A 15,670-nucleotide genomic window follows, 5' to 3' on the forward strand; every position below is an offset into this window, starting at 1 on the left:
AATGGTAAAAGATGGAGGGAAAATAAACATTCAAATGCAGTAATTCAATCTACCTCCTCTCCTGTTTTCCACTACTTGCCTTAGCTTTGATACAAGCAAACTTATCTGCACTTTATAAAAATAGAGTGCAGTTGTTCATGCAGAGTCCATGGGAAGAGGGTATGGGAGAAGACAATTACAGTGAACAGCGATTTGGTGCTAGTCTGTACATGTAAAAGCTTAACTACTTCTGTTATGTGTTTCTCCTTTCTGTATGCATTTGAAAGCTGTATACCTCTATATTCTGAAATCTGTGTTTGTTGCATGATTCTGTAGGCCAAAATGCCATATTTTATTCACTAGTTAAAGTTATGCCAAAACTGTATTTTGAATTAATATTTTAATCAAGTTTTAACCAGTTTATTCTGAATGGAATAATTGGCTCCTCCTCCCTGAAGCATTTTCTTGGTTGTGTAAAATGCTTTTTTTTTTTTTTGTTTGTTTGTTTTTTAATCATAAAAAATGTTTATTATGAAGATAATACCTACCACATGAAAATGTATGTTTAATGTGGCCATCATTTTTCTTAAATATTAAAAATCTACATTACAGACCAAATCCATCCTGGCTACTAGTGGATCCTGGCTTTTCCCAAGGAAAGCAATGACACTAGCAAATAAAGCAGGGGAGGAGGATTTGGTTCTGTATTGTAGGAGTGACTGGTTCTTGGAGTGTGTGTTTGTGTGTGTGTATGTGTGTGCGTGTAAGATGGGGTGAGGATGAGGCTGTATGCATGATATGGAAAAGATGGAGTGGAGTTTTAACAATGGGGAAACTTGGTTTGTCTGGCATTGGGCCCAAGCTGAAATTAAATCCATCTGAGAGTGTGTTCATTTTCACTTTGTAACTCAATGCAGAGTAGCTTGAGACTGATGGGGAAAAATAAAGACTGCATGTTGGTTTCCTCTTGTTCGTAATGCTTAATTCCACAGCTGTTATGAATACTAAAAGCATCACTAAAAGGCAGGAAAGGAGTGCCCGCCTAGAAGATGTGGTAGGCTAGATTGGATGTTTCTTCCATTTCAGGAGCTTTTGTGATTGGAAGATTTCCAGCCTTCCCCTGCTACTTATTTATTTTTCCATCATCAAGATTAGCTTTATACAATATAGAACAGGAAGATGGCAAGGGCAGGGGGTAGAAGAGTATGGGGCTATGATGTTTGGAATAATTACCAAATCATAAAAATATTTTTATTGGCAGCTAACATGGTGTTTTTAATTACTTTGTCAGAGAGTATGATGGGTGAATTTTAACCAAATATTCATAAACTTATATGTGAACTCCATATAAATGATAGCCATCCGGAGAACATTAGGGTTACACAATAATGCCCTTGGTTAATCAGGAAAGGCTGAAATTAACCCTGCCCCTTGTGCATATGGTATTATATTCCTGCCCTTAATTACACAATCACATACTGTTTCTCAAATAATACAATCTGTTGGTATTTACCCCCTTTACAGCCTAGGATACTCACTGGTAATTGGGGAGGTAAATTCAATAATCAGCAGTCATTTGGCTAGGTACCCCTCCCAAACCCTGTCTGGCTCTCTGTGGGGGAGAGCCCTTCTCCACAAGAGCTTAGAGGGGGCAATACGCTTGAGCCACTTTCTTGCAACTTTTAGAAGCTGGAGGAATCGAGAGGTGCCTCAGAGCTGGACTTCTTCCAGAAACCTAACCATGTGCGCAGCAGCAACTAATAAACTCTGCAAGGAATGAGCCAAAGGCTCCTGTGGAGCCCTTAATTCAGCCCATGTGCATCTTCAGAACTGTCTCCATTATGCAGCTAAATTAGCTACCCTCCTATGTGCAAGGCAACCTCTCTTGCAGGCAACCTAAATTAGCGCTACTCCTATGTGCAAGGCAACCTCTCTTGGAGGCAACCCTCTGGGTCAGACTGTGGGCATAATGGCTGTTGCATATCCAAGGAGTTTCCTTTAAAACTTCAGGAAGCCTTTCGACATCAGTAGAAATTGCTTAAGTATGTATACATTCTTCACTCTGACTCACTCTGTTGATTTGCTTTAACTAGATACCACCTTTTTCTCCTGATGGCAAAGCTGATAGTTGGGTTCCTTCTGAAGTTATGTGGGCAGGTGGCTTGCTCACACTAGGACACGGCTATAGCTGAACACATAATGCGGAACTCTTGTGCACCAGGGCATTGCGTTGAGCGTGATGGGGAGGCATTTACGTATAAATATTACCTAAAAGCATAGTCTAACTCTTGTTCTTCTGATTTCATTAAAATCTCTGTGCAAAGGAATGGGTTTGTCAGAGCTCTGGTAAGAGAGGCCAGCGAGGGAGGCTAGTTCCATGGCATTCCTCCAAACATCCTTTTGTCCAGAAAAATCCTTGGCGGTGATGCAGGGATTTTCATGATTAAAGCTGGGTGAAAGATTGCAAAGGGGATTAAATAATGTAACCACGATATTCAGTGAAATCGGTCAAAGAACTCTATACCTCACAAACCTATAGGGCACAGGGGTTGTTTTTCAATTGTCTGGCTGGCTCAACAGCCTGTGGTCAAATCAAAAATAAAGATATATTTTTTTTAAGTCACGTGTTTGGAAAAGTGATGGTAAAAGGAACAGGTAAGAAACATTTTCTGATTGGTTTTAATCTGATGATCATCTGATTGTCCAGTGCAAATGGGGCAAGAACAGTGACTGCCCACCAAAGAGGCAGTACAGAAATACAGGGATGGGGGCAAGAAAGGAGGATGAGTGTCTCTCCGCATAGTCCTCTGCCAGCCTGCTGTGCAGCTGTTATGGATTCCTGGTGGACATGCTGACACGATGTGGCAAAGGCAGCTGCCGACAAAAACAGATGGAAAAGGATTTGGCTTTGTTTTATCCTTGTTATTCATTGGGGTGGCTGCTGAAAGTTCCACTGGAGCTGACCTTGATGAAATGTGTGGTCATTTATTGATGTTTATGTTAGTGAGCTAAAGCAATGTTCTCCTTTGAGGAAATGAAAAGTAAAGCCTGCTCTATTTCTCCACAGGGTGTCTAGCTGCTGCAACTGAATCAGTTCTCTGCAGCATGCTAGTAAACTACTAGTAGGGCAATTGTAAGTAGCACCTGTATTTCTGTCCCTATTCTTGCAAAATTCTAACTGGATGCCAAGTATGTTGTGTTTATTATTTTTTAAGAAGTCAGATTGAACCTGATAAAGGAACTATCTACCTTCTGATGAAGCAGCTGGGTTTTCCTCTGGCTTTGCTGTTCCTATCTGTACCTTTGGAAGCATGATTTCCAGGCAGTGAAGACCAGATAAAGTAAGAAATTCTGCTGTGTTAACTTAGAGTAAATCTGGATTGATGCTGCTGAAGTTTGTGGAGATGCTGAAATTGAAAGCAGAAGCCAGTCATCTATAATCAATCTTCTATAATCAAAAGTGTCAGAAGGAATGAAGAATCACAAGTATTTACAGTACCACTTTTTCCTCCATGTGTCTTACTCATGTTACTAGTTAAAATGGTCTATCCAGTCCAAAATGTTCATCATCTACCCAGGAGACACACTGACAACAGGAATCTGGAGAGCCACTTGGCATGAAGGTAAGAAGGAAAGGAGGACCGGCAGTATCTCCTGTGCTAGACACCTCCAAACTCTGCACCTGATTTTTCCCTGCATCTCTAAGATGGTCCTCACGGAGTGCTGCTGGGCTCTGTGGTTTGCTGTGAGCTTAAGGGGAGTGCCTGGAGCAGAAGTCACCCCAGGTTATTTGCTGTAGGTCTGTTCCTAAAAACTGTCAAGAATGTATTGGGTACAAACCAAGAGGATCCCATACACATGGAAGCTGCCTTTCACGCTGGGAGGCAGCCACTCTAAACTGGGTTTCAGCAATAGGATAATCTCAGTACCATCAAGGCAATGATACTTTACACTTGGCACATCGTGCCCCCCAGCCTGGTCCCTCGGTGCCCAGGGAGACGTTCTCTGAAATGACTTGCACGTGATACAAGTTTTAAGCTGGTTAAGAAAAAGACCTCAAATTAATCCATCTCTAAGATGGAAACACATTTAAGACAGCAAGAAACCCAGAAAGATAATGAAAAACGTTCCCCCCTCCTTTCCTATACCACATCAGATTGACTGATCCTCTGTTATGTGGCTTTACTTTGAAACAGATCACTCTCATTGCAACACGTTTAATGCTGCCAGCCACCACATGGTTATTTGGCAGCTATTTAAAGCTCGGATCATATTACTCTGTCGCAGTGCTAGGCACCCATGTTCCAACTGGTATACAACTGATCTAAAGAGAAATCAGCTTCAGGTTTTGTTCTCTGAAATTAAATGTGACGGCATGATCTCTGTGATCCTGCCCCCCCCCTTTCCTCCTTTCTCTCTCTTTTTTTTTTTTTTCTTTTACTTTTTTTTTTTTTTCTTTTTGTATGCATTATTACTTTTTGGAACAGCATTTTGCTAGCACCACAGGGGAAATTCAGTTAGGTTGTCAGTCTGATACAGTGTATTATCAGACACGTTAGCTTTTCCTCCTCTTACATTTGCTTAAGAGCTTATAAACCACAGAGAATAAAAAGTGCTAAATAGAATGAAATGACCTGTCAAGGGTAGATATCGTATTTATGAATGACTTAAGAAAATTCCGCCAGTTCCAAGCACGCCAGTCTCACTGACTGTCTGTGCTATATTGAAATTTGGCTTCTTTCTTTTTCCCCCAACATGGTTTGGTAGTCACTGATCTTTGACCATTACCTCTTGAAAAGGACTAATTTTGTCTTCCCATAATTAGTCCAGGATGAGATTTTGTAGCAGGAGAGGATGCCATTATTACATTCAAAATAGATTTGAATCCTGCTCTTAATATAATGAGTCTAAATCTTAAATTTTACAAAACATTGAACAAAGTCTAGACAAGTGACTCACAGGAAGAATTAACCAATAAATACTTTACATTGCCGGAAATGTAATTATTTTTATTATTGGAGAATAGGAGAATTTTCCATAGGAAACAGAGTGTCTGATCTCTAACCCGGGTCACTGTTAACCCTGATAGATTAAACTGAGGAGTTGGGGTGATCAGCTTGCATTTGACCTCTCCCAGGGTAGTGCTACACCCAAAAGCACTAGTGATTCCTATTGATTAGGAAATAAAAATTTTGGATGTAATTCTTAGGTTATTCCTTTTTTTTAATTTTTTTTTTTATTTATTTTTTTCTGAAGTTCTATTCTCTCCTCTCCTCTCCCTCCCCCAACAATTTCAGGCTTTAAAGCTTTGCCCTGAACTTGAATAGCAATTGCTTGTTCTTGAAGTTGCACAATACACAGCTAATGGGAGGATCCCCCAAATGTCAGCCGAGTCTGTGTAAATGAGCCTGGAAATGAGCTCAGAACTGGACATGGTATGGGTAAGATGTGGAAATGAGCTCAGAACTGGACATGGTATGGGTATGGTATGGGTAAGATGTGACTCTGCAGTTAGACTGATATGGCATTGTACAGAAGCTGTGCAGTTTCACGTTTCATTGAAAGATATTTCTGATGGACTACTAATTTGCTGTGTCTACAGAGAGTGCAGTCCACAGGAGGCATCTGCTTTCTGTCGCTGTCAGGAAAAATTCTCTAGCCTGCTCAGGAAAAAAAAAATAAATCAAAAAACAGGTCTGAGATTTTCAAGCCCTAGTGAAAACCTAGCAGTACCTTATTGTGGGAACAGTCCCATAGAAGTCAGCGTCACAGGGCAATGACGTACGTGCTCAAAGAGAGGATGGTGACAGCTGGTTCTAGTACATGAGACCCTCTTATAACTCTAACCTGTGATTCACCCAATAGGAAAATATTTGGATAACCTTTCTGCAGTAAGAAGAATTAATTCATAATTCAGATGTATTGGAGTGCTAAGTAATTATATTCCTATTATTAATTGCTATAAAAAGGCATGTCTGACATTTTTTCTCTGCAGAAAAGAACCCCACCAAATTCTGCACATATTTCAATGGCAGTGAAATACCCTTCAGATTGCCCTTGGTAATCTGTGCCCGTATCTCTGCTGCTCCAGTGAAATGAGCACATCCCTTGAAGACTGTGCATGAATCAGCTATGGGCTCTTTAATTTAATAAGGAGCCACTGCACTCAGAGAGGGAAGAAATTCATGAACTTGGGAGACCAAAGTAGAAGCCCCAGTTAGAATTGAATGCCCTACATCTTGGTATCTGAAACTCTTTGATCATTACTGCGTTTGGGTTATTTGGTCATGTGCTTGCTCCAGTACGAGCACACGCAGCTCATTCAGTCATTGCCTGTATGTCCAGATGCAAGGAAAGCCTCAGATGCAAGAGTGTTAAAAAAAACACTCAATAATGGAAGAAGACAGGGCTTTGAGAGAGCGATTTAATAAAAAGCGTCTGCCCCCTGCCTGCCTTTGCTGCCATTCTCCGCTGGAGAATGATGTGGAAGGTGTCCTTTTCAGTGGGAACAAGGGCACTTGCAGCATGTGAGCCCCTGAACTACGTGTTCCTCCAACCTAAGACCAACAGCTGGCAGAAACAAGAGGTTTAGTTCCAAAGGAAACACAGGTAACAGCCTTGCCCCCTGGGCTGCAAGCAGGGTGGGTGGATGGATGGAAACCCAGCAAGCCCATGCCCCCGCCGGAGCCGGGGACGAGGCGAGCAGCCTGGGCGACCGGGGGCTGCAAGGCGGCCGCTGGCCACCGGGGGGCTTCATTTCCCCTCGCAAGGACTCAGCCGGGAGCTGCTTCCCCAGAAACGGCGAGCCCGGCTTCCCTCCTCCTCCTCCTCCTCCTCCTCCTCCTCCTCCGTTCGCTTTTAGGGCAGGCTTTCCCCACGGAAAGGCGTCTCGCCCCCCCCCCCCCCCCCCCCCCCCCCCCCCGTTTATTCCTGGGGCAAGCCGGCCCCAAACGTTGGCTTAAAACCACTTTACAAAATCCTATTCCTGAGGTACTGCTGTACTGCTTTTTTTTTTTTTTTTTTTTTTTTAATTTATTTATTTTTTTCCTATAAAAGGATTCTTCAACAATTTCTTGCTTAAATAATTAACTGTGAGAGCAATACATATTATTATTAATAACGCATCTTTTTTTTTTTTTTTTTTTTTTTTTTTTTTTTAACACTTTTATTCATTCACACATCTCCAAGTGCTTTTCAAATGAGGCCACCACAATTAACCCTATTGAACCGCTGCTGCGAAGACTTTCCAGGCGTGCTCATAACCACAGCTGCTGTGCCTCAGCCGGGCACACAGTCCCATTTCCAACACTTTCAAGCCAAGGCTGGAGCCAAAAACAAAACAGCGGGAAGCCCCCATATTAGACAAGGTTTTTTTGGTTACAGGAGCTGCTGCCGCCTTGAAGGGTGGAAGAAAATCGTCTGGAAGCATTTGGAAACTGCCCTGCTGTGGCCAAAATGGCTGGGGATCACTGAAGAGCTGAAATGAGGGGAGGTAGCAGTTGGCAAGAGATGGGACAGGCAGCAGGGAGAGGGAGAGCAGAGTTTCTGAAGTAACACGCAGCCTAGAGAGCTGTCACAGGTTTGAGATCGGCTCCTGTCCTTCCTCGGAGAAAAACGTTCCCAGTGATCTGGAAGAGCGAGGGGGCTAACGGAGGCCTCCAATTTTAGAAATGTCTCTCGTCTCCGTAATCCCTCAATTTTTATAACATTTTTCTAGGTATGACATTATACAAACTGCGTTAACTGACAAATCCTCCGTTTGCATTAGATTTAAGTGGCTTCCCTCCCATCACTCCTCACTGTTAAAAATACATTACAGAAATTACTATCCTGCCTAGGAAAATGTGTGATGACTCTGGTGTCTGTCGTTTATTTCTAAAACATTTTGGCACTTTTCCTGCCAGGTTGTCTTCTCCCTTCAGCTTTGAGTGAGGGAAGGGAAAGTGCAGAGGTAGGGCCAGATTTTTCCATTTCCCCGGTTATTGCATGCATACCTTGCAGCCCCCACTACAGGCATGGTGGGAGCTAAATGCAGGGCAGAAGCAGCGAAATCCTCGGGAGGAAAGGCATATAGCACAGAGAAGCCACACTTCAGGCTGTCGTAAGAGTGGCTGTATCGAAGATACTGCCTGGGATCTTGTCTCCCTACAGCGGCCAATATTTACAGAGAAACTATCAGCAAACAGCAAGTGTAACATGACCTTTCCTGGCGAGCTTCTGCAAAGGGGACAGATCCATCCCTGCTTTCACCTCCTTGCTACGTGGGCTGAATTTGGCCCTCAGCATCCACATGAGCCCCTGATGTCCTCTGCTCCTCTCTCCCGCAGCCCGCTGGCTGCTACACCAGCACTGCTTCTGAGGGGCTGCTCACGCGAGGCATTTCTAACCATTAATCACGCCGCAGAGATCCGTTTTCCCCCTGATAAGAGCCCGGCTCAATCTGGAAGGAAAGGAGGAGAATCAATCTGCCTGATTGCCATAGACCCTTCATTTTGCACTCCACAGCCCCTTGCCAAGCGGAGCAGCGGGGGAGTCTCAGCTCAATCGGCTCGGTTGCTCCCGGCAGGTGTCACTATGGAATGGCAAAATGCAAGCCCAGGGCTGGCAGAGCGGCTGCTGGAGCCTGGCTGCAAGGCAGTGCTTCCACTGACATGGCCACAGAAGGAGCATGCTGCTACGTCCAGGAAAGTTTCCCGATTAGGTCTGGAGCAGAGGTGCCGCCGTCCTCTGCTTTCCTCCTGTTTGCCCCTCCACTGTGACAACCCCGATAACGGGTTGGAGGAGTTTTCTGATTTTCTAAAATATTGCTAGGCAGTGAGTGAAGAAACAGCCTTCTTCATGGATCACTGCCTTGTGTAGTAACACGGCACAATGACATGTAAAGTTTCCAGAACTGTTGGTAATTACTGATAAGCCCAGTTCAGCTCTCAGTTACATACAAAGCTGGGTAAACAATGGGAGGAAAAAATTAATTAGAGCCCATGTTTGCTAAAGCTGGCTAGCGATTCCATCTGATCACGTTCCTGCTCCTCTTATTCCCTTTGCACAAACATTTGGGTGGTCAGGTTTTGCTGGTGTCTAGGTGCACAGGAGGAGCTTTTGTCTGTGCAAATAGTGCATCTCTCTCAGGGCATGGGCCCTTCTGGTGAGCGCTTGCCCATGCCCTTGTGTTTGCAGCTGGGAAGGTGTTTGGAGGCCTGGGGAGGTGGAGGGTACATGGTCGCCTCTCTGAAGCTATATCAGGAATCTCCACATCATCAAGAGCAACAGGGGAAGAAGGAAGAGAGGAAAACTGGGTAAGGGAAACAATGGGAAGGATGCTCATCTGGAGAAATTTCACACGTGTTTTGGCCCCAGAGTACTCTCGTGCTATGAGTCTTCTGTGACAGCACAGCTGACATGAAGAGGCAGAGGGGAATTCAGAAAGCTCCTCTTTGGCATGTTCTGGATGCATTGACTCAGAATGCCTCACTGGGAACAGTGGGCAGGTCATGTTCTTAGAGGTTTGTCCCAGCCAAATTGTAAGGCTTGATAAATGTTACACAGCAGCTTGAACACTGCATGAACTGCTCATCTCTGCCCACTTTCTCATCAGGGACTTAAGCAACCACTAGATATTCCAGGTGTCAGAGGGTGTTGCAAATCCTGTTCTCCTTCCTGACTGATTGAACCCTCTCAGTATGTTAGGTCTGATTTACCAACATCAAAGCTATCCCAGTCTTGAGAAGGTGGTCAGAGCAGATAACCCCCAAGTGTCCCTTCCAACTAAAATAACTCCATAGTTCTATGACTCTGGGGGTCCATTTACTTATACATGTCCTTGGGCAGTGTCCTTGTATTTTCTGCATATCATTTACCAGTTTTATACAATGGCAATGCTTGTTCTGTCCTGCCATTGTCTGAGCTCTGTGTCTCCATGTTGGAAGGCTGAATGTGACATCTCCTTAACTGATTTTGAATCTGGTCTGTGTATTTCCCTCTCCTTCAGCCTGGGAGGACCTCACATGACTGCAGATAAAAACCACACTTGGTCAAGGGAGTACAGGGAAAGTGCTTCAGTGCCTTCAGCATCATTTCCTGCTATGCACCTTTCCCTGAACTGCTCCCTCAGAGTCAGTGCCTCAGTTATTTCTTCAGAATCAGCCCCAAAGCATAGAAAGCAGGTCAAGCTATCATGGGAAAGATGCTAATCTAAATTTACCATCAGAAATCACGAGGAAGATGCAAGGCCAAACATACCATGAGACTTCACCATGAGTCATATAGCTGAAGCATGAATACAACAGGTCACATCCACTAGGAGAACTCAAGTGTCCTCAGCCATTTATGAAAAGTATGCAAAAAGTATGAAAAAAAAAATGTATCAGGGACAATTCAGTTCTTCTGGAAACAGCTTGCAGAGAGCACCAAATTGGCTTGATGCTTTGCTGGCAATGAACAATTTGGTGAGTCCTGGCATCTGCTTAGTCTCATGACTTCTTTCTCCTCTTGTGAAGAAACACTTGGCAGATGGATCCATAAAATCATGCTCTTATGTGCACCCCTTTTATTGGTGTTGTTCATGCTCTGGGTGTGTTTTATGGGGTGCTAGGAAAGGCTTAGATCAAAGCTAATGTGATTTATCCATGATACTTGCAGCAAGAAGAAGAGTTCAAAAGATAGGAAATCATATATGAAGAAAATCAGGCCTCAAATCTCATTTCCTGTACTTTATGCAGAGCTGGGACCACAACAAGAAGGGTTCTGGTGAGAGGCCCAGTCCTGAGCCCTGCTTTCTCCCACTAGCACATTGGGCAGCATGCACCCCATCTAACCCTATGGGGTCTCTCTAGCCACGGCCCTGACAGAGTGTTTCTATCACAAACTATGACCGTGTGAGTATAATTAATTAAATTCTCCCATTTCCCTATTTGATCTACTCTGTTAGGGGAAAAAAAAAAAAAAAAAATCATCCCTTTGCTCTAATTTTTGTTTATTCTGAACACAGTTGCTGGATGTAAGCCATTCTAATTAAACTGCAAAGTTCTTTTGTAAAGAGCTCAGATGTTGCTGAAATCGATGTTAAGCATTACACAAGTCTGTATCATTTGCAGTGATCTTTCTAAATTCCACTGGCATACAGAAGGAGTAGCAGGGAAAAAAAAAAAAAAAAAAAAAAAAAAAAAGGAGAAAAAAAAAAGCCCTCAGATATATTTACTGTTGCACTTCGGCTGTCCCCAGGGTCCTCAAGGAATTTGCAAAACCAGGACCACAGTCTGACGCAGGGCGTCAGCTGGCAAATGTAGGTGGTACTAGGGAGTTGGATAAAGATTCATTTAGATATTCACCAGGGGAGAAGAAAACTTCCTTCCATACCCAGCACAGCCCTTACAAATCAGGGCTTGAATTTGCTATCATACAGCGAGCAACTGCTCTGCAAGTTGTTGACCACATGTAGGTCATGGAGGTGATACTGCTTTAACCTACAGAGTTGTACTGGGTGTCCAGCAGAAGACCCCAAGACACTTTGCTCATGGTGCAGGAGGGTCTGGGACATCAGCCAACTGAGCTGCAAACACTTGCTCATACTCAATTAGCAAGTTCAGGCTGCGTATGTAATCCACACTGCCTACGGTGCCAAGCAGCCAGTTGCCCTTAGCAGCTAATAATATAGAACTGTAAAGTACAGTTAATTAAGTAGGTACAATGTATTCCATAGTATGTTCCCTACATACAAAATAGCGTGCAGTTTTCTGGTAGCAATGTAGGACATTGCTCTGAGAGTCATCCCTTGTGGACCTGGTCTCAGTTGCTGATTCCTTCCCCCATGCTGTATACAGGACCTTGGCCTGTACCAGGGGCTGCAGAGCCATGACTGGCATCAAAAATGTCCAGTCTTCTTTTGGACTAAAGTCTTGCTTGTCTTGGGGTCTTGACTTGTGACAGCCTTTATTTGGCTACTTTTGCTATAGCTTACTTTCTTAACTAGGATCCCAAAGATCTGCAACCATTGTTCTTTGCTGTTGGAAAATAAGAGTATGGAGGGCAGGGGACAGGTCAAGAAAGGTCCATTTTGTAGGATGGGATCTGGACTTCTGTAGAAGTTTCATGCCCATTGCATGAACTCTTCCCCACCAGTGTTCTTTCAATGCACTGAAACCTTATGCAGTAGTCTTACACAGAGATTCAGCATCAGCTTTGGTCGTTCACAGAGGCAGAGAGCTATGACTTATATGTACAGAGGATTTAGGGAGAATGCTTTGCAAATACAAAGAGGCTTGTTTTAGGTGCTGCCACTGAGTCTTCTTTCAAAGAAAAATGTGTTTCTCAGACTGGGTATCATGTTGTTTGAAGGCAGATTTGTGGTAACTGCATTATTAGTTACAGGATGAAGAGGGATGCAGTGAAACTTTATAAGGACACTAAAAATCAGTGAAGAAAACAAAGCAAAACAAAACAAAACAGAAAATATTTATGAATGATTGAGAGTAATCCGGGTGCTACTGTATGAATGAAACCTTGCTATCTCCTCTTTCTCTGCTTCCTACAGTGAGATTTTGGCAGGATCTGCCATTGTTTGGGTCAAAGTGAAATATCTGTTCCATTTTGAGGAATTAAATATTTTTACAACACATCTTATTCAAAGCATTATTCCTGGGATGCAAAGAAAGCTTTGTTACTGCACAGTAAATGAGACATAAGTCCACTGAAATAAGCTTAGACAAGTCTAAGCAGAGACCAGAAAACAGTACCACATGTTTCTTTTAAAAAGAAAAATATCCAACAACAAAAAACAACAACAAACAAACCAAACAACAAAAGAGCTGGAAAAGACAGTGAAAGATAAAGATGCATTTGAATGATCTGGTAATTATATGTACACCGAGAGCCATTCATTTGTCTATCTATTCTTCGTTTGCCAGCACTGGCGAGCAAGCAGAAACTAGATTCTTCCAACCTTCTCTGTTGTTTGCTGCTTCTTTCATCTGCCTTCCAGGTTCAAAATCAAACACTTAGCTCTCCCTCTTGAACAGGGACATGTGACGGACACAGTCTTGTTCACTTTACCATTGCTATAGAGACAATTGCCCCACAAATACATTTCAGACATACAGGAAGGCACAGTGTCTGCCCCTACCAGCCACTTTGACTTAGAATAAAGCACAACAGCAATTAGGAGGGAAAAGAGCAAGAAGTAGGACAGTACTAATAAGATCTCACAGAAAGTAAGTGCCTACATGTGCAATTATGTATTTCAAGCCATTTTAAAGTGGCGTTATGTGAGTAAATGTTTCTTCAAGCTGAAGAAAACCGAACCAAACCAAACCAAACCATTCATTTGTCATTGATCTGAAACATAAAATTTTATTGGCTTTCTTGGCAAAATTAAAAAAAAAAAAAGTAGAAAAAATGGTTTGGTGTTGAAATTAAAGTTAATAGTTAATTTAGTTGTGGGAATTCAAACGCTTAGTGAGTACATTTTTGATTTCAAGAAGTTTTAAAATAATCACTTTTGAACAAAAGCTTTAAATATTGTGAAAATATGGAATAATTTCTCTTTATTGGAATATTTTTTTCCAATCAAAATACTGGCCAAATCAAGCCAAAGTCAGGAACAATGGCCTAATACGTTTTCCTAGTACATAGCAACACTAGTCCTTCCTGTCCTTCAACCTTGCTTTCACAGGATAGTGCATTTCTTAGAAGAACTGTTGAAAACAACTTCTGAGGAAAATGATTATATGATTTTTAAATGAGGATTTTTAACTCACTTCTGTTGGAGAAGAAGGACATAATTCTAAACCTGTTCCTCTGTTACAAAGCTAAAATTAACAAGAAAATATTCCAGGGAAGCTATTCTGTAGGATTTTTTCAAGGTAATATGCAAATAAGCAAATAAGGCTTGACAAATGAAAAAAGTAGCTCTTCTTGAACAGTGCATCAAAACTGCTACTGGTAAATTAACAATTACCAGTCCTAACAAATAAAACAGAATGAAATAAAGTGATGCCCGAGTATTCAGGTAGGTGCCACGGATTTGCACTGGAATTATTCAGTCATCATTTCTGCAGCAAATTGGTATTAAACATGGGTGTGCTGAACCACTCCAGGGTTCTGTATCGAGCTGAAGACAGGTAAGGTTGGTGTCTGGTTACACTGGTTGCCCAGGTGTCAGCCTGGAGAATGAAGCTCCCAAGGCTGAAATCACCCATTTTTACTCATTAAGAAAAAGCTGATGTGTCTTTGTGGGCTGGGGTTTCAAGTTCTCTCCTCCTGTAATAGCTCAAAGATTAAAGAAAGAACAGAGGTTGTTTTTTCAGGATCCTGAAATATGACTATCACATGGGCTCTGTGAGAGGTGCTTTGGAAAGGAACGGGTTTCATCCAGGATTTAGTGACTGTTTTGGTTACGTGCAAGTACCTGATTTCCAACCCCCTTTTTTTCTTATTGTGAAAAATGCTATCTTTCTTGTATATACTGTCCATTCATTATCGGTCCTTTTCTCTCTCAAGAAGTGTTACATTTTTGCATATCATACTTGAAAATTATTGAGTGTGTTATTTCTTCTCAAATTATCTGAGTAATTTAGAGCAAGAAAAGGAGAAAAACTGTTCAACAAAATTGTTGTTCCCACAACTACCTCTCACCATAAGCTAAAAGGGAATGGTGCTGCTAAACAGGTCGGAGGCTGAGCCCCACTTGGCCAACCTGGTGCATTTGATGAAGGGGGCCTCTGCTGGAGTTTGGGAAGGGAAACATGGGCTTGCTGAGGACTTTCTCAGCTTCTTCTCATGTGAACTTGGAACAAGAGCACAGGTGGTTATTTATGGCTCTGAGCCCTAAGCAGCTGTTTGAAAGGAAAACACCTTGATTCAGTTAGGTTACAGAAAATAATGGGCACTATACATATACTTTGATACATTTGCTTTTCTTTTGATTTGGCCGAAAGCCTCCTGCTCTCTGTCTTTCCTCTTCTTACAGTCATTTCCCTTTTTTCTCCTTCCATCCCCATTTCAGATAGAGAATTTATGAATTATAGCCAGGCCCCAGCACAGCCATTGATCTGAAGGGGAGCAGGTTTCTGCCCATATGGGTTTGTCCTTTGGGTGCTGCTGAAACATTCAAACAATTCATTTATTTTGTATTAAAACTTTACTAAGGGCAGCCAATCATATTTTTATGTTTTTCTCCTCCAGAAAATGGAAAGAAACAGACCCACCAAGATGCATTCATAGGGCAATTAATGATGATAAAAATAACATCATCATTGTCATTAATGACTACAGTCCGATACTTTTTTCCAGGCAATAGATCACCTTATCGTGACTTCTGTGGGTCTGTGTGCAAGAAAAAATGCTTCTTATGGTGTATAAAGAAATGGAAACCTGTTTATTTATGACTGGGTAAGAGTGAGCTGCCTCATTAATGTGGTATAAAATGGGTATAATTCAGCATCCCATACAATCCTCTGTGACGTGTTGACAGGTGCTGTCATGCACTATCACTTTTAGGTTATTGCACTCTAATAGACTACAATTATAGCTCATTTAATATGATATGACAGTGGGAAAGCATGTGTGAGGTTACAAGCAGTTACACTCACAAAACAAGCTAGTAGTAATGGTTGCTGCTACAGGTCAATATTGCGGGGGGCAAATCCCCTTTCCAACATCACAGGGCCCAGATCTCTGCAACTACAGCTGTGGTGGT

This window comes from Aythya fuligula, chromosome 1 (assembly GCF_009819795.1).
Source record: "Aythya fuligula isolate bAytFul2 chromosome 1, bAytFul2.pri, whole genome shotgun sequence".
NCBI classification, from domain to species: domain Eukaryota; kingdom Metazoa; phylum Chordata; class Aves; order Anseriformes; family Anatidae; genus Aythya; species Aythya fuligula.